At 37.7% G+C, this 23,324-nt stretch overlaps 1 long non-coding RNA gene across 1 annotated transcript; it reads right to left on the reverse strand.

Annotated features, from left to right (window-relative positions):
* Positions 1 to 9,418: 9,418 nt before the first annotated feature.
* On the reverse strand, positions 9,419 to 23,276 carry LOC120441156. The gene is made up of 4 exons (XR_005613836.1): positions 23,129 to 23,276; positions 13,804 to 13,833; positions 13,226 to 13,321; positions 9,419 to 9,684 (listed from the first exon to the last, which is right to left on the reverse strand). It is a non-coding gene; the product is annotated as an uncharacterized LOC120441156 (long non-coding RNA).
* Positions 23,277 to 23,324: the final 48 nt, after the last annotated feature.

Below are 23,324 nucleotides of genomic sequence, written 5' to 3' on the forward strand. Positions count from 1 at the left end.
CTGCACTATTTATCAGTGTGAGATCATGATATATTAACAACAAACTCAACAGAAGAGCGAACTTTCATTGTGACGAAGCAAGATAAAAGAGCCTTTATGCACAAAAAGGTGTGAATTAACATAGGTCAATCCCGTACGCAGGGGATAAAAATGGAAGGCTTTGACGTGAAACACAGCGCAAGAGCGCAATGAGGACGAGATCAGAGGGTGAGGTAATATTAATGAAGGTATACCATGATTAAAATCTTACGTTCATACTCCCCTTAAGTGTCATTACACACTGATGTACAATAGCACAACCTACCCAGATGGCAGGTGACATATAAACTAAATGGCAGAAAATGGATCAATATACTGGGTCACGGCAGGGGAAATTACAACCTCTTAAGGTCAACGTTATAAGTTTAACCTAAAACCTTTAACCTTCATGTTTGTCTTTTGCTCTGCCATTATCTTTTCATTGCAGGAAAATTGGTCCAAAACAATTACTGCCCTTTAAGCGTTGCCTGTTTGTCACAAATTAATTGCAGGATTAAAAAAAAAAACCAGCTTTGAACTCAGGGATCAGTTGTAAGGAAAGTTGACATGTCCTCCGCAACACCACCAACATGTCTCTCCTTTGGGGGTTAATGTGAAAGACGTCTAATGGAGGCAAATCCCTTTTTTATTGTGAGCTTATGTGGTTGGAAGGCACGGTCCTTTGTGTGGCTCATGTTCATCCAGACCTTGGCAGTGATCAGAACACACTTAACCAACTGGGACCAAATGAGGGGCATTTTGCTCTGTCTTTCATCTTATACATCAGGGAAAATGCTTGGTCTCCACGGACGGTTAACAGAGCCAAAGACCAGAACAACACAATACGCAATAACAATACAGGAGTGTTTACAGCACACGTAAACAAAAACACATGGCTGATCTTCGGGACACCCACGGGGAAGGTAAAAGACTAAAAACATATCACAGAAATTTTTATTTAAAAAAAGTTTGCAAACATATTCTGTTTGTGAACACCTAAGAAAACGAGATAACACACTCATTCTGACCTACATCTGTAATCTGCTCTTATTTTAGAGTTGCCTGTCTGTCTTTCTGCAGCCATCACAGAAGATTCAGTCATTTACTAGTGAGCGGCTAACAAAATAACCAATCATTAAGTGCCACTTCCACTGATATGTTTTAAGTGGTATGTGATATACGCCGCTGTAAGACTCGAATTTGCATTGCTAAGCATAAACAAGCATCGCTGTAAATCACAAGGAGCCCTAAAGAGAAACAAGAAATGTTGCATGGTGTGCTTTGAACTGCTCTTTATTGTTGACCAGCTCAATGTGCCTCCTGCTGAAAGATAATATGCATGACACAGTTCCAGGCACTGATTCATTTGTTTAGTAACAGGGCAGCTAACCTACGCTGAAGACATGAGTGCAATGAGGAAAACATAAAGGTCCTGTTAATCCACAGCTAATCACAGGGCCACAGGAAACAATCCTGCAAAAGGATTTTGTCACGTTATTTAAGGCGGGACTTGATGTGTTTCTGTAAAAGCATGCTCACAAGACATGACACAGTGCAGACTCTGCATCATTATTCCATCCGGCTGCTGAAGACGCAGCCCCTAACTGGCAGCCAAGGACTTTTAGGAAAGCATGGCAAATGTCTAGAGAGAAATATGTATTTATGTTTCCGAAACACTGTTGATTAAGAGTTCTTGAAGCGGCGCTGTAGCCGATATACGAGAACATTTATTTTTGAAGGATAGTAATGGACCTGATGAACTGCCGTGTTGATTACTAGAATCTTAAGGGTGTACACTTGAAAATAATGTTGTTGACTCTGACCCATTCAGGAGCAAGTGCTTCGGATGTGACAAGGCATCTGAATTATACATGGGAAATGCACAGAGGCTGCACTGCACACAAAAGAATGCAATTACATTTCTATCAAACAAATTTAATCTGGAGTCGAGTTTTATGCTATTATAATGCACTAACGGAAAAGCACAAGAAGAATCCTATAAAATGTCAAGTACCGCTGCATATCAGGAAAAGTCTTTATTGGTCACTGTAGGCACAGACTGAGTGTTAACAGGCTTATCCGCTAGGGAAATGTTCAGTTCCCCTGCCAAAACCAAAGCTATTACAATCCCAAATAATTAACTTTCAGCAGAATAGCCAGTTGTCACAAAAACTAGGATAGGAAGATGTCCAAGGGGGGAAACTGGATGAAAATACCAAGCTCTGTTTGCAACTACATCTTCAGACACAAGCTGGCAAGGTACACATTAATCCAAACCTTTGATGGTCAATTAAAAATAAATGCAAACATGGTTAATACCTAACAGTAAGGAGTCTATTCTCCGAGCTGTCACCATTTGCTTTCTCATAGGCAAATGTTTAACTGTTGGGTTCCTATTTATAATGGTCACTGAGATGATTGTCATTAGCTGGTGCTTAATTCCCCCCAAAATTAATTTAAATAAATAATTCAAATCTGGGAAAAAAAGCATTAATATTTTTATTTTTTATGTCTAAAGTCTGTTTCATCACTTTGGCACTGTTGCACTTTTTCTTGTTTTCTATAATTCTTACACTCTTCTACAAATAAGCACAGTCCTGAATTCCTTACAGCGAAACCTCCTCGACTGAGAGAGAGACATTTATTATCAGTGAGGTCCAGGGCCGATCTGCCTCCACATCACCGAAGCACTGTCATTCAATCATTACCTTGTTTATGCCCACATTTCACTGACAGTCTTGAATGGCCCTTAAACCAACTCAGGTAATATGGCCTAATAAACTGGGACCAATAAAAAGCATTTAATCGTGAGTGTCAACATGATTAATTGTGCACTAAAATCCATGTGAGACCTAGTCATGGGGGCAGTGAAAAAGGCATTTTGCATTTCAGCATAACTGGCACCAGGACAAGCAGTTATGTGAGTCTATCCATGGAATGGTATGAATATCAAATTAATAATTAGTCGTGTAATTTCTCCTCAGGAATTACTATGCCTCAAACTGGTTTTTGAATTTAATTATTAGCAGCCTTTTTGTTTCCACGTCCCTCTCATTACTGTCAGGATTGATGTAACGTAAACTTCATTAAAAATTAAAGCAAGAGTCTTAATTATGAGGCTACACTGACTGAAGTTAGAATTAGCCAACTCAGTGATGTGCAAATGAGAGCATTATTTAAGAAACATGCTGGAAGTAGTTATGCTAATTTCAAGAGTTCACAGTAGCAGACCTTTTCACTTGCAGTTGCATATTCATTAAACACACTATGCAAATTTAATGTAGCAGTCTTAGTAATGCCTTGTTAATTTATTCAGATTTATTGAGAACGACTTGTAAAAAGTACCAATTTAATTACCCTATCTCCTTGGAAGGTAAGGGATATGGCCAAGGTTTTAAACTGTGTAAATCAGCATTAGTGTGGTTTGATGGAGAAAAAGGGAATGAAAGGACACTGCTGTTAATAGCCATGCTTGAAAGACATATTGATTCACTTAAGACATGATGCAGGTAAAGCGCATTCAACCAGCCAAATTTGGACAGTGCTGTAAAAAATTACAAAGTGTCAGTTTTAGCAACAGGAAATACTTTATCACTGATCGTGTGTTTTACACCTACAATCCCATCTGCAAAGTAACTCCTAGTTTAAAAAATGAAATAAATAAAGTAATAAAGACATTACATTTTAATCTACAACAGCTTCTATTATCATATTACTCATTAACATTGACCTGCTGAAGTTGAAACCAAGCATTACAATGGGAAGGACGTGAATTAATGATAAAATGTCACATTGGTTCCTGACAGATTGGTCTGAGTATTTCAGAAACAGCTGATCTACTGAGGAGAGAGGGCTCTCTCAAGTCCTGAATAAGAGACAATGTCCAGTGAGTGGCAGTCCTCCAGGCAAAAACGCCTTGTTTATCCCACAGGTCAGAGGAGAGTGGCCAGAAATGCTGCAACAGTAACTCAAACAAGTACTCGTTACAATCAAGGTATGCAGGTGAATATCTCTGAATGCACAACACGTTGAACCATGAAGCAGATAAGCAACAGCAGCAGAAGACCGCACTGAGTGCAACTCCTGTCAGTAAACTGAGGCTACAGTTCACACAGGCTAAAACAAGCATCATTTAAATGTTACAGCCTGCCTGAATATTGTTGGTGACTACGTCAGTTCCACAGTGTACCCATAATCTGCATATCTGAATAACACACCATGCCACAAAACCTACATTATCTTAAACTGGTTTCCTGAACATGACATTGAGTTCACTGTGCTCGAAGCTCTGAACACAAGATACACTCATGTACTAAAAAGATACATATGCAAATATACCTGTTAAAATATTATTGGTACAGCACCATTAACAAGTATTTCTAGAGGTTGAAAAACTGTCATATTTTAAACACATCTGTATAGGACTTTAAGGGGAATAAAGCAATATTATGCACCTACAATCTCCCAGTTTGGATTCAGGAGACAGACACCCTCTTTACTTTTAAGATTAGGTTTAAACTTTCCTTTTTGATAAAGTTTATAGATGAGTCTGGATCAGGTTACTCTGAATCCACCGTTTACTTTGTAATAGGTGTAGGTTGATGAGGGCTTCCCATGATGCGCTGTTTCTTTTTCACACATGTGTTTATACACAGCGTGACTTCATCTTGTCTTTTGTCCCTCATCCCAACCAGTCGTGGCAGATGACCACCCCACTCTGAGCCTGGCTCTGCTGGAGGTTTCTTCCTGTTAAAAGGGAGATTTTCCTTACCACTGTCGCCAAGGTGCTTGCTCAGAAAGGGTCATATACGATTGTTTTCTCTGTTTTCTTTGTAGTATTGTAGGGTCTTTACCTTACAATATAAAGCACCTTGAGGCTATTGTGATTTGACACTTTATAAATAAAACTGAATTGAATTAAAACGCATAGATTACAATGACATTGAACTTAATATTGGTGTGTTGTATATTCAGCAACAATTTGTCTAAATGGCTTTTCAGTTTGTTTGATTGCACTAATACTGTTAAGTGCTATTCCATTTAACTGTACTGACAAAATATTGATGCATAATCAGGTCCAACTTGGAAATATCTCTGTAATGCAAATCACTCTCAGAATTTATCAGTATAGAACCCTTGAAGCTACGGGAGCAGAAGTTAATTTCCTTCCAGTTACACATTCAAATTCCTGCCTTGAACAGCTGACGTAAGACTGAATTTGTTTACAAGCCACCTTTGACTCATATTTTTTGGCCTAAATGGACTGTTAGTCGTGATGCTGTTTCCCCCAGTATGTGCAGGTTGATTATGGTGTACACTGAAGATAACAATAAATAAGACAAGGGACTATAGCCAACATTTATGAGATTAGCATAACAGAACTGTAACTAAATCTCTGCCTCTCAAGCAAAAATCATCGTCAAATTAGAAGACTGTTAAAGATGGACTTCACCAGCATGACACTTGTTTTGAAGCTTCAATTGCTGCATTACAGAGATCACCATCTTGTTTTTTGGAGCCATATATTATAAGTAATATATGGCTCCAAAGTAATCAGCTAACACTAACAACCTGGGCTAGCAAGGCTGAATGGGTTTTTGGCTAATGTGCTACGTCATATACAAATAAAAACTGGAGGACCTGTGTTTAACTGCAAAGCAAGCCATATTATTTGTCAGACAACAGAAAACTATATTAAAAAGGTTCCACAAAGAGTCAATAGGTCTAGTTCAGTCAGTGACTTGAATTAGCTGAGGTTAAAAACCTAGGCCCTAAAAGAGCTAACTTTAACCCGTAATAGAATTTAAAACAATGGATTACAAAAAAATAATAATTAAAACTCATCACTTGTAGTAGATGCCAGGTAAGTAAAACAATTGAAACAATGGACAAGGTAAAACCAACTCTTTTATACTTTTAGGGTTTATCACTTGCATTTCCATTTAAAAACATTCTTGATTTGCAATCTGTGATTGTTAAGTCAGAGCATATAAAATGCTGGTTCAGGGAAAGGTGACCATTACAAACAATACCACAATAAACATTTGCAACTGAGAGCATGTTTACTGCATTGGACCATATCCAAATATAAAGAATTACTGCGCAAAAGAGGGGTGTTAATTAATATGTGATTTTAATTCAATAAATAAACCCCCGAAGACAAAAAATAAACATGTATGCACACATCCGGACTCACCCTGTTTATTATAATAAACTGAAATTTTACTGAGAGCTGTTGATTTATAAACTAACAACAATAACGGTGTCATCTCAGGTACATATTACTTCACAAAGGAAAGAAAGAGGGAGCTAATACGATGTGCAACCAAATAATCTTGTTAGTTTCAAGTGGTATGGCCAGTTGTCAGTGACTACATGTTAGTCCTCGGGGACAGAGTTGAAAGACTGAACTGCAGAAAAACATCCTTAGGGCTTGCGAAGGAAGAAGCCCAATCACTGTGTTGGTAAAAAAAAAAATAACCTGCAGATGAGCGCTGAGGGTCGCAGAGCTCTGACCGTGGCAGGGCAGAGCTCAGTGACTACATACACCACTCGAGGAGATAATTACACTGGCTGGGTGTCTATTGCCTGTGTCTGTTCATCACTCTCTGTTGTCCCTCAGGAGTCCCTTGGGGTGTGTGTGTGTGTGTGTGTGTGTGTGTGTGTGTGTGTGTCTCTGTGTGTGTGTGTTAGGTGGTCCCTACAAGCCTCTTACTGTTTTGCTGCATTTGACGCAGTCATCCAAATAAAAAATGTAAAAAAAGACACTAAACCTATGAATATGCACTCTCAACAGTTAAGCTGCCCAGGGTTATATTTATTATTTTAAAATCATGGATAAAGCTTGTTATTCTCCCGCTCAATAAATAAACTAGAAAGGGCACTTGGTGAGTGCATGTGTGGTTTTATAGGAAGTGATCTGGAAGTGAGCTTTTCTTTGCCCATGCATCATCATTTTATCTTTAGGCAAGTTTACAGAGTTTACATATTTAAGAGAATTCTGTTTCATATATTTTTTTGTAATCTTGCTGACAGACAGAAAGACAACCAAAGAAATTACACAGATCACAAACATCTGCTCTGGCTTTTACCTTCATCAAATAAACACTTAGTAGACTGGGAAAAACTGCACACACATTTACTTGAAAAGGAACAGCATAACATGGTTTTTAATAATTATCTATGCTCATAAACAAAGTTTGACATCCCATTAACCTAAGAGTCAGATTTTCTTTGTTAAAGTCTAATTATTTTTTTTTAAATAACATATATACTAGCTGTATGCAATTCCAATATTTCTCAAAATAATAATTTAATTTAACCTTTTCAAGTTTTCAAGGCTGCTGTGGCTGAGCTCATGTGAGTTCTGGACACAAGGACAAGCAAGGTTAAGTAAATCCTAAAATCTCCTCGTTATCATATTAATTCAACCAAATATGCAAATATATAAATATAGATGGCATTATCAATTGACATTTACTGACCTATAAACTTATGACAACACACTGCATTGACAGATGCATACATATCATGCAGATATGCTTAGATAGGCGATAAATACTGGAGTCAGTTGTCATTATCTCTGTATACTTTGGTTTTAGGACATTGATGTGTCTCCTGCTCCTGTTTTTCCAGGTTATTCTGGCACACAATGCTGATGTCAGAATTAAAATGCTGATTGTATTCATCCCTATTGAACCTCCAACTAGAAGATGACTTAATATACATCCTTTATCATCTTGAGGGCAATAATTTCCATTTTTTCTACTAAGAGTGACAGATGCGAACCATCCCATTGACCATAATTAATCTGTGTTTAAAATGAACAGGCTGCATAGAAGTGGAGCCATAGCCCAGGGTCTGAGGGCCCGCGCCACAGTACTATCTGTCTGGCCCCATGCATCTCAGTGTAATTATCCCATTGCCATGAATAATGGGACAAGGGGGGATCCGAGTGATGCTTTGATAGAGATGAGATTAGTTTAATCAAGTTCATTGCTTGGGCTGGGCCACCGAATCTCATCATCGTTCCTCTCAAATCACCAGACCCTCACCCCACCCGCCAAAGCTCCTTTTACGCCTGCCACATTAGCCAGAAAAATTTATGACATCGTTAGTTTTTAAGTGCTACCTCTGTTAGGACAATACATACTTAAAACAGAAGGCTTTGTGACAAAAGGATTCATATTAAACGGGGCAAAAGCAGGAGTCCTGAATATCAAATGGTCTGTAGGAACATTTACAACAGAAAGAAAATTAGATACATAACACAATAATTGTATATATATATTCAGTAAACTTATATATTTATTTTCTCAACAGATTTATGAATTACACTATTTCAGGTATCTCGTGCTTTCAACTATAACCTTGGCCAAACAATTTAGCATCACATTTAGATTCATCATAAAGAAAAACTGTTGGTTTAGAATAGTTTAGGCACCTCCCATTAGAAATTCAAACATGGGATTTGTCAATGTAATGTGTTATCCCCCTGAGGCAAACATTCAAATAAAAAAAAGAAAGAACAGTACAGGGCACTCTGCGTATTTACAGACAACAAATCATGTTTGGCAAAAAGTGACAAACCCAGCGTGCGGCAAAGCCGGTGGACTCCTATAGCGATCTTAGCTTGGAGAGATCCATAAACACATGTTCCCTATAGCACGCCATTACTCTCTCTTGCTGGCCTGACGTCAGAGGACAGGGCTTTATCTGTCTACAGAGGACGGCAACTTTGCAAACAAAGCCTTAAGTGAAGCCTCTCGGAAGTCCCGACTTTGACTTTCTCCTAGCTTCGTGTCAACACACCTCTCCGTAGCCCCCTCCACACAAAAAAAATACCACTATTACAGCACAATTTGGGAGCCATTCATCAAATAAGACATAGGATTAATTAAGCCTGAGGACTGAATTAGCCTCCCTCTTTACTCATCAAGGTGTACCCTTGGCCTGGGGTTGGAGAATGGGGAGTGGGGCTCCTCGGTGGTGGTGCTGGGAAGGGATGGGGGGGTGGGGTGCTATTTCATTCAACTCGTATGTGTTTATTAGCCTAGACCACAGATTCATGCTGAGACAGAAAATGAAAATTTCTTTAGCACCAATTTGCTTATGATGTACGACAGTTCAAAAACTCCAGAGGGGAATGCTACACCAGTGCTCTTCATTACATATTAGCTTTATGACAATATATTTACCAGAGATCGAGGCCTTGTAGGAAAATCTTGACAAAAGATTGACTGACAAAACGTATTTCCCCGCAAGTGCTTTTCCTCCTAAATCAAACATATACATCCATTTCCCAAGTATACTGCCTGTTGAAGCCAATATCACACATGATATATTACAATGACACTCAGCCTTTCAGGGTTGTTTTTAGTTGAATAATTTCACTCCCATAACAAGATCAATGACATTAGGGCACAGCAGGCAGACCAGGCTCTTCTGTTTGGTATGTTTGATGTGTTATGATAGTCTGAAATAAGTAAAGATTCCCTCCCCTATGTACAAAAACATGACATGCATACATTCATACCTTGCACTGAGTTCATTAGTCCATAGCATCCTGTCCCTGACTGAAGAGGGTCATGGTTTTGATGAATGGACTGTGTAGCATGTAGCTTCAGGCTAAGATTCAGCACCTCAAGAGGCAGCGAGGACTCAACACTGGATGGAAAGAAGAAAAGAAAGAAAGAAAGGAGGAAATGAGGGAGAGAGAAATGAATTTGGATTACCCAGGAGTTCTGTCTCTCCTGAGTCCTGCATCCAAGATACATTAGGAATCTAATGTGCTATTATTCTCTATCACCCCCCTAAGCCTAAAACATCTGTCCTTGGGGTGTCTCTGGTAATAGACAAGGGCTTTCAGACCCCTCGCCACGACAAGATAGCAGCTTCTTCAAGGGCCCTTGACGTCCGGCTGACTTAATCTGCAAGTACTTCCACAAAATTGACATTGTCTAGAGTGTATAGCAATGAGCAGACAATGGCGTTACAGAGCATTTATATTTCAGCAGTGCTTCCAGGGACAGTGAAACCTGACCTTTAGAAAAAAAGAATTGGATTTCTTTTTACTGGTTTTTCTAACTTCAGAAGACTTTGATTTGACATTTGAGTTTCTTGAAGGTTAGTCGAAGGTGTGCGGATCATTTCACAGCACGTGTGGGTGGGTTGTATGGAGATATGTTGTATTTAGTGTGTGTGCCAACAGGATTCACAGCTATGGATCCTGTTTTTTGGGAGAGCTGGAGAGTAACATACAATACCACAGTACTGTAATAACGCTTGTTATCTCCTGTTTTGAAATTGTGTGCTTTTGCAAAGTAATAAAAGGATTAAGCTAAACAATGAATGACAAATGATGTCTGTGTAACACATATGTGAAGTGGTGGAATGACAACAATTTCAACAATGATTGTGATAAACACAGGAAATGCAATTTACTTAAAGTCAATTCTTCTTATGTTAAATAACTTCTCGGTTAGATAAATCACTTCTACATACACTGATCTACAACCAAGCAACTAATTAATACTATCTATTCATCTTAAAAATACAGTGGCCAGATGTTTCTCTACATGAAAACACTTTAAAAAACGAAAGTGAATATTTCAATTAACAGTTACATTTTTAGTGGAGATAGGAGACCAGGAACAACAAAGTACTGACGAGCAGAAAAATGCATTGTTGGTTTTGATGACAAATAATATGGTGCATCTTTACCTTAACGAATACAAATGGCAGAAAATTCAAAAGTATTTCATTGCCACCCTTTTTTCTATAAATTTTGTGAAGTGTCATTTCATTTTAAAACAATGGCCTGCTGGTGTGGCGTTTCTTTCTGAAACCTAAACGCATCAGAGAATAACTGTTTTCATATGATCACAGATGCAATATTCATGATACTCATTTTTAACATGAAAGATCTGTTAATGGAGGCATAGTATTTGATGTTGTATTTCTACTAATTGAATTAAATCTAGTCAAAGAGCAGAAATATTTGTCTTTAAGGCTTTTGGACCTTCAAGCTCTGATTATAAATGCATCCCATTAAATGAAAAGAATATATCTTGATTCATTCATTATTAAAGAGATGGAGCAAAAATACTATGAGTACTCATTAATTTAGGAGAAATAATGTTTCATTCTTACGCAGGACAACGCCGCAGTAACTCTCCTTTTATGCCCATGGAGTATTCTATATTCATCATATGGGGTAATGGAAACCATGCAACCTGTTTAAATAGAAAGTTTCTTTGCTAAAGAGATGTGGGCTGAACAGATGGCCAACCCTGTGCCTTTCACTACTGTTTCTATTGAGCAATTAAAAGTTTCTGGCTGTTTTTCTCTCATCCCCCCCACCGTCCCCCAAAGTACAGATTGCAAACATGACAAAAGGTCAAATATCTGCAAGGGAAAAAGGAGTGGAACAACTGTTCCACCAAGCTGCTGCGGCCACAGCTGGTGTACACGCGGACGAGTATTCACCTGAACGAGGACTGGTAATCACCCCACACCGAAGTGAATAATTAGTGTAATAATTACCAGGCTTAAAATGAATCTGTGAGCTGCCCTCTCTCACAATGCCATCAAGAATAACAGGTGTTGAAAGTGCCTTGAAGGGACAGAGATTAAAGATTATTTCGTTATCCCGAGTCTCCTTCAGGCACAACTGTCTTGTGTTTTATCCTGTCATCCACAGCGAGGGTCATGTGGGGGCTCATTTTCCTCTGGCTTGGCAGTTCTGGGAGCTAGGCATTTGACAGAGAGTGAATGTTGTTTAATCTGGGAGTCTGGGCCGTCCTTGAGCTTCCTGGACACTCCATGTCCACATAACCTCCAGCTACATGGAGTTAGGTTCTACTAATGCTTATTATTAGCTGCCACAATGATTGTTACTTGTAAAAAGAAGAACATAAATAAAAATTGCATTTCTCATATTCATAAGACTAAATTAATATTTCTTCATTAGCTAAAAACAGGGAGCACTTTGCCTTCCCTTCGGATTTCTTTGTAAAATAGTGGACATCTTTTTCTGATTTGCGTGGCAGCCTTGTGGCTGTATCTGTTTTGACTTAAGCACTGAAGCAAGTGAGCCTAGGGGTGTTTGTTCTTGTAAGACTTACTTAAAGACTTGTCAAGATGCCACAACTCGCGTGCCGGTTCCAAAGCTCTTTCTGTGTTGATTATTCAGACTTCCTGTGTGTTTTTGAAATTGCTACAGCAGGTGTAAGACATCTTAGACACAGCGAATTAAATATTTGTTTCTAATGCTTAACAGAGTCGGTTTTGTGTTTCCATTACACTGAAACTGGAATAGTCCCAGTAGTACTACAGGGAAAAAAACATAAATAGTAATTATTAAAACTGGCAAGGTTATAATATTGTAGTGAGAAACCATAATGTCACAATAGTTTTGTGTGGTGCAAAAGGATCCGCCTGCATAAACAGCTATTTGTATGTATTCCTCAGTGTTTCCATTCAGCAATGACTAGAATATGTGAATGTCTATGCAAAATCAAGATAAATGTGCAGTTGAAACAGACATTGGTTGATTATAGTACCAATATGACATCTCACACTTCATCTTTTACCGCAGTCTGTTGTGTTATAATGTTATATCATTAGTTTCCCTGACAGTGATTTAGCATGCAGACATCTACCTCATTGACCTGAGCTGTGTTTAAATGTAACCTTCTTTTGGCCCTAGCCATCGTTTGTCAATTCTCAGCTGTCAAATACACACAAATTGGACACAACCTGCCATTTACCAGCGACAGTGAGATACAGAGGGGTTGCAAAACACAAGCAGCGCAATTATCTGCATCCCGTGGTTACATGGTCTGGGAGGTTAGCAAGTTGTTCCTGAAAGATTACCACCTCTAATTTCTTTGGGGAGGATGGGACCTTGGTTCCGCTGCCAAGCCTGCTTTTCAGGTCAGGGCTCCCTGAATGTTAACTAAGACCCAAGAGCAGGTCAGCACGCAGGCCAAGGGACCAGAGGAAAGCCTGCGCCCTACTCTTACAGTGGCGGCCAGCAAGTCGTGCAGAAAATAGCCATCCATCTTTGGCACGATCCTAATGATCCACTGTGGGTGATATCTGTGGTTAGGAAGGCTATCCAGGTAGTCCTCCACTGGTGCCTCCCTGCAGCTAAGTGCAACACTGATTCTGAAATCTCTGCCAACAAAAACACAGACTCACTTACCAAAGAAATTCTCTAGTATTTCTTCAGTAGGAGGCAGAATTGTTTGATGTCCTCACGGCTGCTCATCAAGCCTTTGGTTGTCTTCTTTAAGCTATGCTGCAAGAAATTTTCATGCAGTGCCACAAAGGCGTGTTGTGCTTTCTTTTTTTTTTTTTTTTTTTTTTTTTTAAACTTTGATCTAAATTATGAAACACTCAGCTCAATCTCAAACTGTTATGAGCACTGCAGCTATGTTTCTGCAACTGTCATAGCCCTACATTATATTTTAGAACACCACTCAATGTCTTCTTTACTATTTTGCAGGCAGCCAGCTAAACTACATAAAATACATAATTGGAATACGCATGTTCACACAAAAAGTGGTGACTTCTTCTGCATGTGGACACATGAAAAATCTCAAATTAAACAAGAAAAGAATAAACAATGATATAAATAATTAGTAAGTATATCTAAACTGATTTTAAATTTGGATGAATTAGAATTAGTTGTAATTCACTCCACTGAACATCTGTAGTAAACTAAAGATCCACAGTAACATTTTCTTAAGTTTTCATTGAGTTTAATAAAGATATACTTACATTGTAAACCATACAAATCTCGGTCAGTACCTGTAAAGACAAAAATATAATTGTTATAATAAAAATCTCTGCTCACATACACATAACATAACATCTTTCTATAGACAATATCTCATCTAACACATATAAAAACTGGTATTTTGTTTTCATACATTCACTAAAAGCACTACCTTGTAGTAAATGGATATACAAGTATGCACAGAATTTATCAATAATCCCACGTCAGTGCATGTTAGATGCTTTCCATCAAAAGAAAAAAAAAATCAGCTATACAAAAACATAAATACAAAACTAAAGAAGACCAGACATCATAAGCTTCAGCAACTTGTCCCTTGTCATTTTATTTAATTTGGTTTACAAAGAAATGGCCAATTAAAAAATAGCTTCATTACTTTGTTAATAAAGCAGAGGATTGACTTGAGGGAACTTTTCAATTGGAAGTTAATTATGCAGTCTGGTATTCTCAAATGTTCTCTGCAAATGTACAGTGAGACTATAATGCTGCTCTGTGCTCTGGTTCAATTTCATATTTGCATAGCAGAAAGCGTGCCATGTGTTTTGCAGCTCATGCACTCAGCTTGTTTTGGTGGTATTTGTATGTGTGAAGATGCATTATTGGTACATCATACCTCACTGGATTCAGTTCCTGGGACATAAGGTGGTAATCCCCAGTGTTTGATTTTCAAAACATGAGTATAATCAGATATTTATGTTGCTGATGCTCCGTAATCCACAGAGCATCCAAGAGCTAAATCAAATGTTCAAATGGTGCGTATAGATAAAAATAAGATACAGTTCATCTAAATCTCTACAATCTGTGAGCTGAACACAACTCCTAATGCTTTCACCTGTCTTCATTGAATCGTGCAGGAAAGCTCAGGGTAAATGACGCTTGAACAGCAGGAAGATCACTCATTGTTAACCATATGGTTTTGTGTGATAGGTCACCAGTGATTCTGAGGGTTAATATCAAATGCCCAAACACAGACAAGGGGGACCCACGCATATTAATGATAGTGCATATTCCCTTGTGCAAAGGAGATCAGATGAATGGCAAATCTGTTTTCTGGCGAGGGGGGGTATTGTTTTCAGTAATTTCATAATCAGTGAATAAGTGCTTTGTATATCTTCTTACCTGAATAATGTGATAATATTTTAATTCACCCATCATTTCACATGTTAGACTGAGATGCTCCGAATTCACTTGTGAAATTAAAATATATATGCATCACTAATGGTTCGAATGAAAAGTGTGTCATTTCTCCTCTTTACTTTTGGCGACATTTCTCTTTACATTGACAGTGAGTGGGATCTGCCCCCACCCCGAGCTACAATAAAAAATATATTGGCTTTTAACAGTTAAACTAAAACATATGGATGCTCAAGGCCATTCCAACATTGTGCGAAAGCCTCGAGGCTTTTAGACAAAGTGCAGCTTCCCTACAAATCTGCAATAAGCAACCAAAACAACCATCGCTTCATGTGAGAATTAGCAAACAGTTATCATTTCTATGACATAAAAGAGTCCGTGCCAACATGCACTGAAATAATAAAATATTGAAATGTCTATGAAACATAAATGTGAATTCTTGCTACATCTGTCTCTTGCTAATTGAGTTGCTACCAAGAATGTTAGTACTCTGGAGAATAATTTGTCAGTGCAAAACATCGAATGGACCAATTTATTGGTTGCTGCAGGCTGTGGAGTTCCAACAGTCTTTGATCAACCTTTTTAGGTCAGTATCTCTCGAAATACAGAGAGGAGAATTACACAGCAGAGAAAATATTTCATCTTTTTAAAAGACAAGGAAAAGTATTCTTGTAGTTACGCTGTTTGGCTGTAATAGTGAATAAATTCTTTGCTTGAAGCCAGAAAGCGAAAAGGGAAGCTTTTGTGCACAGTATTTATTGTTTTGCGTGGATGGAAACTTAAACATTTATCGTGAAAAAGTGACAGTAAGAGCAATTATAAGTTTTGTTTTTTCTCATCACGCGGTGGATGTAAGATGCACGTACTGACAGTTACCGGTAGGTATTTGTGACACGCTAAATTAAAAATGTGCTTCAAAGAGTTTTGTGTTGGCTGAGGGGTTGATCAGGCTCTGATTTTGAAATAGTCTTGGCATTTTGACAGTGAATGTACTGGTTGTTTGACATATTAGGCAAGCATCAGAACTCTGTTTTTCCCAAATAATATTATAACTCTTACAGTTAGAAGTAGAAGTTGTGTGTCGATCTTTAAGACAAGTGTCCTCACTGAACCTAACTCAATTAAAAATTCACTGTTATTATATAAATAGTGTTTTAGCCTGATGTGCAGTGTACCAGATCTACCCAATATTCCTATAAGAGTAAATATTATCACCTAATCTAACTTATCTAACTTAACCTTAAATGGCACACTGCAAATGATATAATATAAATCTATAAATAAATAATATTCTTTGTAGTTTGTTAGAGGAAAGCAACCTGCCTTCTAGCTTTTTCTGTACAAATTTCCATCTATTTTTATCTCTTTTCTTCCACTAATGCTTGAGCCTATCCTGGGTGTCATAGGGTGAGAGCTGGGGTACATGCTGGATAACAAATAGAGACACATAACACATTCCCAACTACAACCAATTGAGAATCACCAATTAACCTAACAAGCATGTGTTTGGACTGTGAGAGGAAGACAGAGAACCCGGAGAGAGTACACAGAGAACGTGGAAGCTGCACACAGAGGAGAGGAGCTGGGAAAGAGCTGGCTGGTGAATTCTGCCAGACCTTCCTCCTTTGAGGCAACAGTGTGACCCACTACACCACCATGCTGTCAGTTTAGTTCCCACCGAAATAAAACAATAATAAAATCTTTTGTTAAGATCCTGTGGTTGCCGAGTGCACAAGAAGCTTAGCAGCTTCTTCCTGACAACATTTGTCCTAGATGTGTAAAGACTATACTTACTACTTGTAAAGGTGCTGTTTAAGCACCAAGCTTCCTGGAACAGATACTAGTTGGAGCCAGTAACTCTAACTCCTATAGTGACATTTTAAACCACATCCCCTGTTTGGCCCCATTGTAACATTTTACATTAACAGGTTATATCTGGTTAAAACACCATATTTGAGTTTCTAACATACTTAAATTGTAAATGACAGTATGGCATTTTTCTCTAAAAATATAACATATTAAAGAAGAAAAGACACACACACTGTATTTTAATTAGGAGTGCAGCTGTTCTTTTTCTTGCTTAGCAGATTTCGTTATGAAATGGCCAAGAGTCTACATGCTGATCACCTTATCCCATTCATTATATCTATGAATGTTCCCTTGACCGCATGACTGGAAAGTCTATTAATGCTGGCAGGAAAAGGTAAAATTGAGTAGTACATTTAAAAATGCTGAATTGCTTTAATTAATTTTGTAAAAGTAGACTTAGCTAGTGGAGGTCTATTCTCCTGCGTCCTTCTCAAAAATGCTGTCTCAACACCATGCCAATGCTTTGTGCCCACACGAATTCAAAAGTAGCCGTGTATACTGACATTCAAATTAATGTAAAGTTGCATTAATAATTAATAACATACGAGAAATCCCGGTTTAAAAATAATAGGTACAAATCATTTGTGAACTGAAGGATACTGAGGATATAGTCACAAAGGAAATATGTGCATAAAATTATAATAGTTTTATTATATTGAAACTATATTACTATTAAAAGATTTAAACTAAAAACAAAAAAGTTTGAATCATCGCTTAATTCAGACACAACAAACTTAAACATGTTTGCTTGGAATATATCCACACTCCACAACAGTGAGGTCACGCAATTCATTTTTACTCAAAACATTTCAATGAGGCCCTTAAGATGAGATATCGGGTTGTACAGCGCGCTACATCATTAGCTCACACATGTACAGCATCTCAGAGGACCTTTAATTTGAGGAGGAAGAGTCTGTTCCTTCGCTACGAGGTTAAAGAGTGGGTGACAAGTGAAGAAAATCACAGCGGAATGGATTAATTAGGTAGACCTAAAAGCATATTTATCAAAGGCTAAGCCATACAGGAATTATCTTAGAAAGGATCTAATAAAGATATGCAGGTTAATAGAATAAAGGGCCTTGAATAGAATGTGTGCTTATACATAAAATATCAACCACCTCCCACATGTAAAAGAATCATTAGAATATACAGATTAAATGTTACGGCAAGCAGATTCTTAACAACTCAAACGACCTTCATGTGGTTTGACAGCGGCAATTTGCTTCCTGTGGTCACTCTGATTAAAATGTCAAAGCCTCTGACTTAATTCGTTTTGGTCAAATTCCACATGAAAAGGGCCAATATTAGCTCAGAGAGAAAAGACTGATTACATAAACCTGAATATGCTGATATCAAAAATAAATATTTAATGTACTCCCTTAATCAGAAAACACCACGCTGCTCCACAGAGGAAATAAACAGCCTGGTGATTCTAGCTGAATCATCTAAATAGTGTCAATCACAAGTGAATGAGGAGGGCTCCGTTCCCGGGTAGTGATGACTGATGGCCCTTCAGCGGCGACTGAGACAGATGGAGCTGATTGAGAGAGCTTATCTTTATGGTGGAGCCATGGAATTGTTAACAGGATGTGATGGCTTGCGTCCGCCGAGTTGAGCTGGGAAATAAAGCTGTTGGGCTCGGGCTGCCTTGCCATCATTCACAGAGGTAATGATCTCTGTCTGGCTCAGAAGTAAGTAATAGTCTGCCCACAGGTTAGTAAGGGCATGACACAGCTACCCTGACAAAGTTAAACTTGGACAGATGAGCGCAGGTGAGAACGCTTGCTGCGATTATAATAAATTTAAGGGGCAGTTTAATAAAAAATTTGAATATGTGGTGAAACTTAAAATTCATAAGAGGTGTGCATGCTTTTTTTTTCTATTCACGGACATTTTTAGCTTTTTTCCTTATGAACCATAGAGGAATAATGTCATGCAGCTGTAGAGCAGGAGATCTGCAAAATACTAAACATAGTTCTTAAACTGCCATTACTATGCCATTACACCTTGGCATTTACTGGGGCATTTCTCGACCACATTTTGCATGGTGCACACGATATTCCTCACGTGATCAAAAGGGAGGCATATTGAGGGAAAGCAGTCAAAGATCTAGCTCCACTCAATTAGCTTCAGCAAGATAATTAATCAGTTCAGTATGCACATCCAAGTCTCAGAGGCGTCTTTGAGATAATTGTTCTCATTGACTTGAATAATTATTTGTTTGCTGATTTAATTATTTTCACATTTGGAAAACAAATGAATGCGTGCTGGTACATACTTTGGATCTCTTTTTTTTTCTTTTGATGTATGCAGGTGAGTGTCAGACTAAAAGAATGACTGAAAACTTCTTTTCGGAAAATATCTCTTGAGAAATTATCTGGAACCAAATTCAGACAATTGTGTTTTTTTAAACCATAACCTCAACGCGAAGACAGTCAATAAAACATAAAATGTTTCTTCCTCGTGGCATCAATACAAACTACGATGAATCAAAGGCTAATATTTCTCAGACAGGAGGTCATCTCAGGGTTACAGACACAGAGTCCTCGTACACTGACTGGCACGGTGAAAACAATTGTCAGAGTCCTCGGTTCACACCATTACAAGTGCGACTGAGACCTTGCGGCTACTGTAGCAAATAGCACAAATTATGGGGGCCATTTTAATAGCAGTCTCTACTATTTATCATGCTGTTTTAAATGTTTTGCTCATTTGTTTCCATTAAATATTTCATCTTCCCTTAAATATTCATTTAACTTCCTCTTTAAATTTTTTACCAGTCTCTTTGCAGTTGCTATCTTCTTGCCTCCCTTTTAGGCTTTGCAATCATAAATAATTATTCATCTACACCCAAAAAGAGATTGCATAAAACATGCACATGAATCCTTTTTGTCTTTTCTCATTAGTGATATACTTCGAGTAGCCTAAATACTTCCCGCTACCCCACTTATGGAAATTGGTCGGAGAACCTTCCTAATGATTCTGCTTCACAAATAGGATACAGCCTGCATTTCTGATCCTAACATTCATCCCATCCTTTCAGGATGAAAGGCGGGGTCTGCTGCAGATCCCAAGTTTGTGTATTACTTTTAAAAGGAGGACTAGTCCTGACATATTATCCATCAGACAATGCTGTTTTAGATTTTACTGTTTTAACCCAATGCTGGGCTCCGGTGGACCTACTCTACTCTGAATGCCTGCTTCCTGGTACTTAACTGTATATTGAAGAAAAAGATATACCAAAAAAAAGAGAGTGCAACACAAATCCACAGCATTTGGATTTCCTAAAAATATTTCCAGAAGAAAATTATAAAAAAAATAAAAAGTCATCACATCATTTATAAATATTTAAGATAAATTGGTATTCCTTGGCTCAGTATATTTTCCTTGGCTAAACAGCCAACATTTGTCTTAATTTGTTAGATAATTTCAACTTGCCTTATTAGCATGTAGTGCCATGTTGGAAGGTGAAAGGGAAGCATAAACTCTCAATTTGACTGGATTATCCTTTTGTGATGAGGCCTAATGATCCAGCAGAGTAAATAGCAAAGTGTTAATTAGAAATTACAGTGAATGATCCGCTGCACACAGAGGAGGTATTAATCGGGCTGCATCATTATATTATACTCAGAGTTGTTTTTTCTTTTCTTGTAAAAATAATATATCTAAAAAAATATATATATATTATTTCCGATGTAGCTAATATGCTCCAAAAGTGCCAACTGACCAGCAATGCCTATAAATAAAACCACCCCTAGGTGTGACTGAAATTATATTCTACTGAAATTAACTATTTTCAAAAATATGTACATGCTGTTCACTAATGTAATTATTCCTCAATTCGTATGTCTTTCCTAATTTGTTTTTTAATTTGGAAAATATTATGGAAAGGGCCTTGTAATTGTGGCTGCAGCTGTCAGTTACTTCTGAATAAATCTCAGACTTTGCCTAATTTGGATGTTGCACAGTTCATGGCAGATTTTAATCAATAAAGGCGTCCCCCTAAACTACAACATTTAAGTAAGCATTTGCCTCCACCTAGTGGTAAATGTTGGTTACTGAGGCTAGAGCTGCCAATAAATATTCAATGACTACTGTAAAGACTGGAATTCTGCTGGTAGAAACCACATATTGTTTCTATTATATGTCATGAATAATTAAAAGATTGTATTTTTTTTTAATTTGTAATAGTTTTCGATTTTTTAATTATGTTAATACAATAACATCTTTAAATTATTTCTTTGAACTGATCTTTTTCCCAGGTGAACTGATTGTACAGTATGCATCTTTAATGACTTTAACAAACAAGTACTGGGTGCACAAGTTTGAATATAGTTTGGATTTTCTCTAATCCACACAGCCAAAAGTATACATACAGACTCTTAACATATACATAAACTTCATTTTTAATTGTATTTTTAATTTATTTTTTAAATAAATGGTGCTGAAGGTTCTCATTAGTGATCACAGTTGACTACAACTGCTAATTTCTCATCACCAGCATAAAAAGGGTTTCTTTGACAGCACTAATTGGACCGAACAACACTTTTAAAATGGGAATGTCTAAGGAGCTCAGTGAAGAAGGAAAGTTGTAGATTTACATAAGCTGCAAAGGTCTTGGGGACCTTTCTAAGCAACTGCAGACTCCAAAGTCATCAGTTTAAACAAGTGCAGTGCAGGTTCTTTGGATGTGTCACCACTTTGCCAAAATCTAGAAGAAGTGCCCAAACTGTCACCCTCAGATAAGAGGAAATATGTTAGGATGTTCAAGAACAACCCAAGAACAAACAAAACTCCAGCCTGTGACGGTGCTGACCAAGAAGGGAGCCTCTGCTCCAAAATCAACACCTTTCAGCTTGACTGAAATTTACAGCTGCCCACATGGACAAGCCAAATGCCTTCTGGAGAAAAGTCTGGAGAAACACTATCTGACCAAAAAGATTGAGCTATGTGATCACAGTAAAGAGCTATGTTTGAGTTTCACAATAAAAGTGAAACTTTCAAACCTAATAACACTGAACCAGCTGTCAAACTTGGTGGTGATATCGTCATGTTCTAGGATTGTTTTGCTATCAGTAGCACTGGTACATTGCACAAAGTGAAAGAAATAATGCAGGAGGACTACCTCAAAATTCTTCAGCTTCATCTCAAATCAACAACTGTTGATTGTTGAAACGTGGACACAGTTGGGTGTTCTAACAGGACAATGATCCAAAGCATGCATCAAAGCTGGTTTTGGAATGGATAAAGCAAGTGGTATGACCTTTCCAAGGCTCTGACCAAAACTCTATTGAAAATTTGTGGACTACACTTGAAAGCTGGGTCAGTGCCAGGAAACCAACCAATTTAAATGAACTCCTTGCCAAGAAAGAGTAAAATAAATTCAAATTCAAACTTGTGCACCCAATTTTTGTTTTTTAAAGTCATTAAATATGTAGAAGGTAGAAAGCTGATAAAACAGACAGGGCTTCTAAAATACCAATGCCATTGCATTATACACGGGACTGGTTCAGTTTACTTTGCAATATAGTCAGCTACTGACCTCAAGTGACATTATTTCATGTAGTTAATAACTAAATCCATGAACTTTGAATTTCTTTGAAAGAGATGGATAGAGCTTCAAAAATTTGACTTACACAATAATGCTTTTCTTTTCTATGCAAACAGAAGAACTTTGCATATTCAGCATTTACAGTTAGTCAAACCAAATTAGCCTTGCAAAAACAGAGGCCTACTATACTAGACAAGTCACAAGTATGCACTTCAACAGCTTCATTATTTCATTGGTAATGATGAAAAAAGTCATATTTTAAATATTTACTGAAAGGATAATCAAGTAATCACTGACGAAGTGACTATAATCCGATTACATATCTTTTTAAAAATGAATTGCGCTCAGAGTTACTTATTTGTGTAACCTTATTAGCTAAGAGATTATTAGCTAGATTAGGTATAAATGTTACTGCCCCAATGTAATGAAATCTATCATAACACAAACTCTTTTTACAGTGTTACCTTTTCAGACACAGTCTCATTAATGCTTATTAAATAAATTGAATAAAAATAAAAAGTAAAAAATAAAAATACTTTGGCTTGACTGACTAACTAGCAGTTACTTCCCACTGTAAGAGAGAACAGTGCGATTCCTAGTATAAATCATTACACGAAATCAACACGTTGCGGTTTTTAACCTTTAACCCACTGCTGCACAAATCACTAATGGGTAGCAAGATGAAAGCAAAAAATACAGTTTGGACAACAGAGCTGGATTAGAGACGTGTGTGAACCAGACTGTGTAGTCTATACCGTGTCATTTCTGTTTCCAGTATCAGCAGAGGGCAGTGAAGCTTGCTAGGGTAGAGACGCTTCTGCGGCTCATGGAAGGACTGTTGCTATTAGGGGTGCCAGATTTGCTCGTTTTCCACGGACCAGAGCAGTCTGAGCCAATAACTCTTTAGGTATATTACGTTGTTTTGTTTTTTATCATTATTATTGCATACTT

The sequence above is a fragment of the Oreochromis aureus genome, linkage group 7 (assembly GCF_013358895.1).
Source record: "Oreochromis aureus strain Israel breed Guangdong linkage group 7, ZZ_aureus, whole genome shotgun sequence".
Lineage (NCBI taxonomy): Eukaryota > Metazoa > Chordata > Actinopteri > Cichliformes > Cichlidae > Oreochromis > Oreochromis aureus.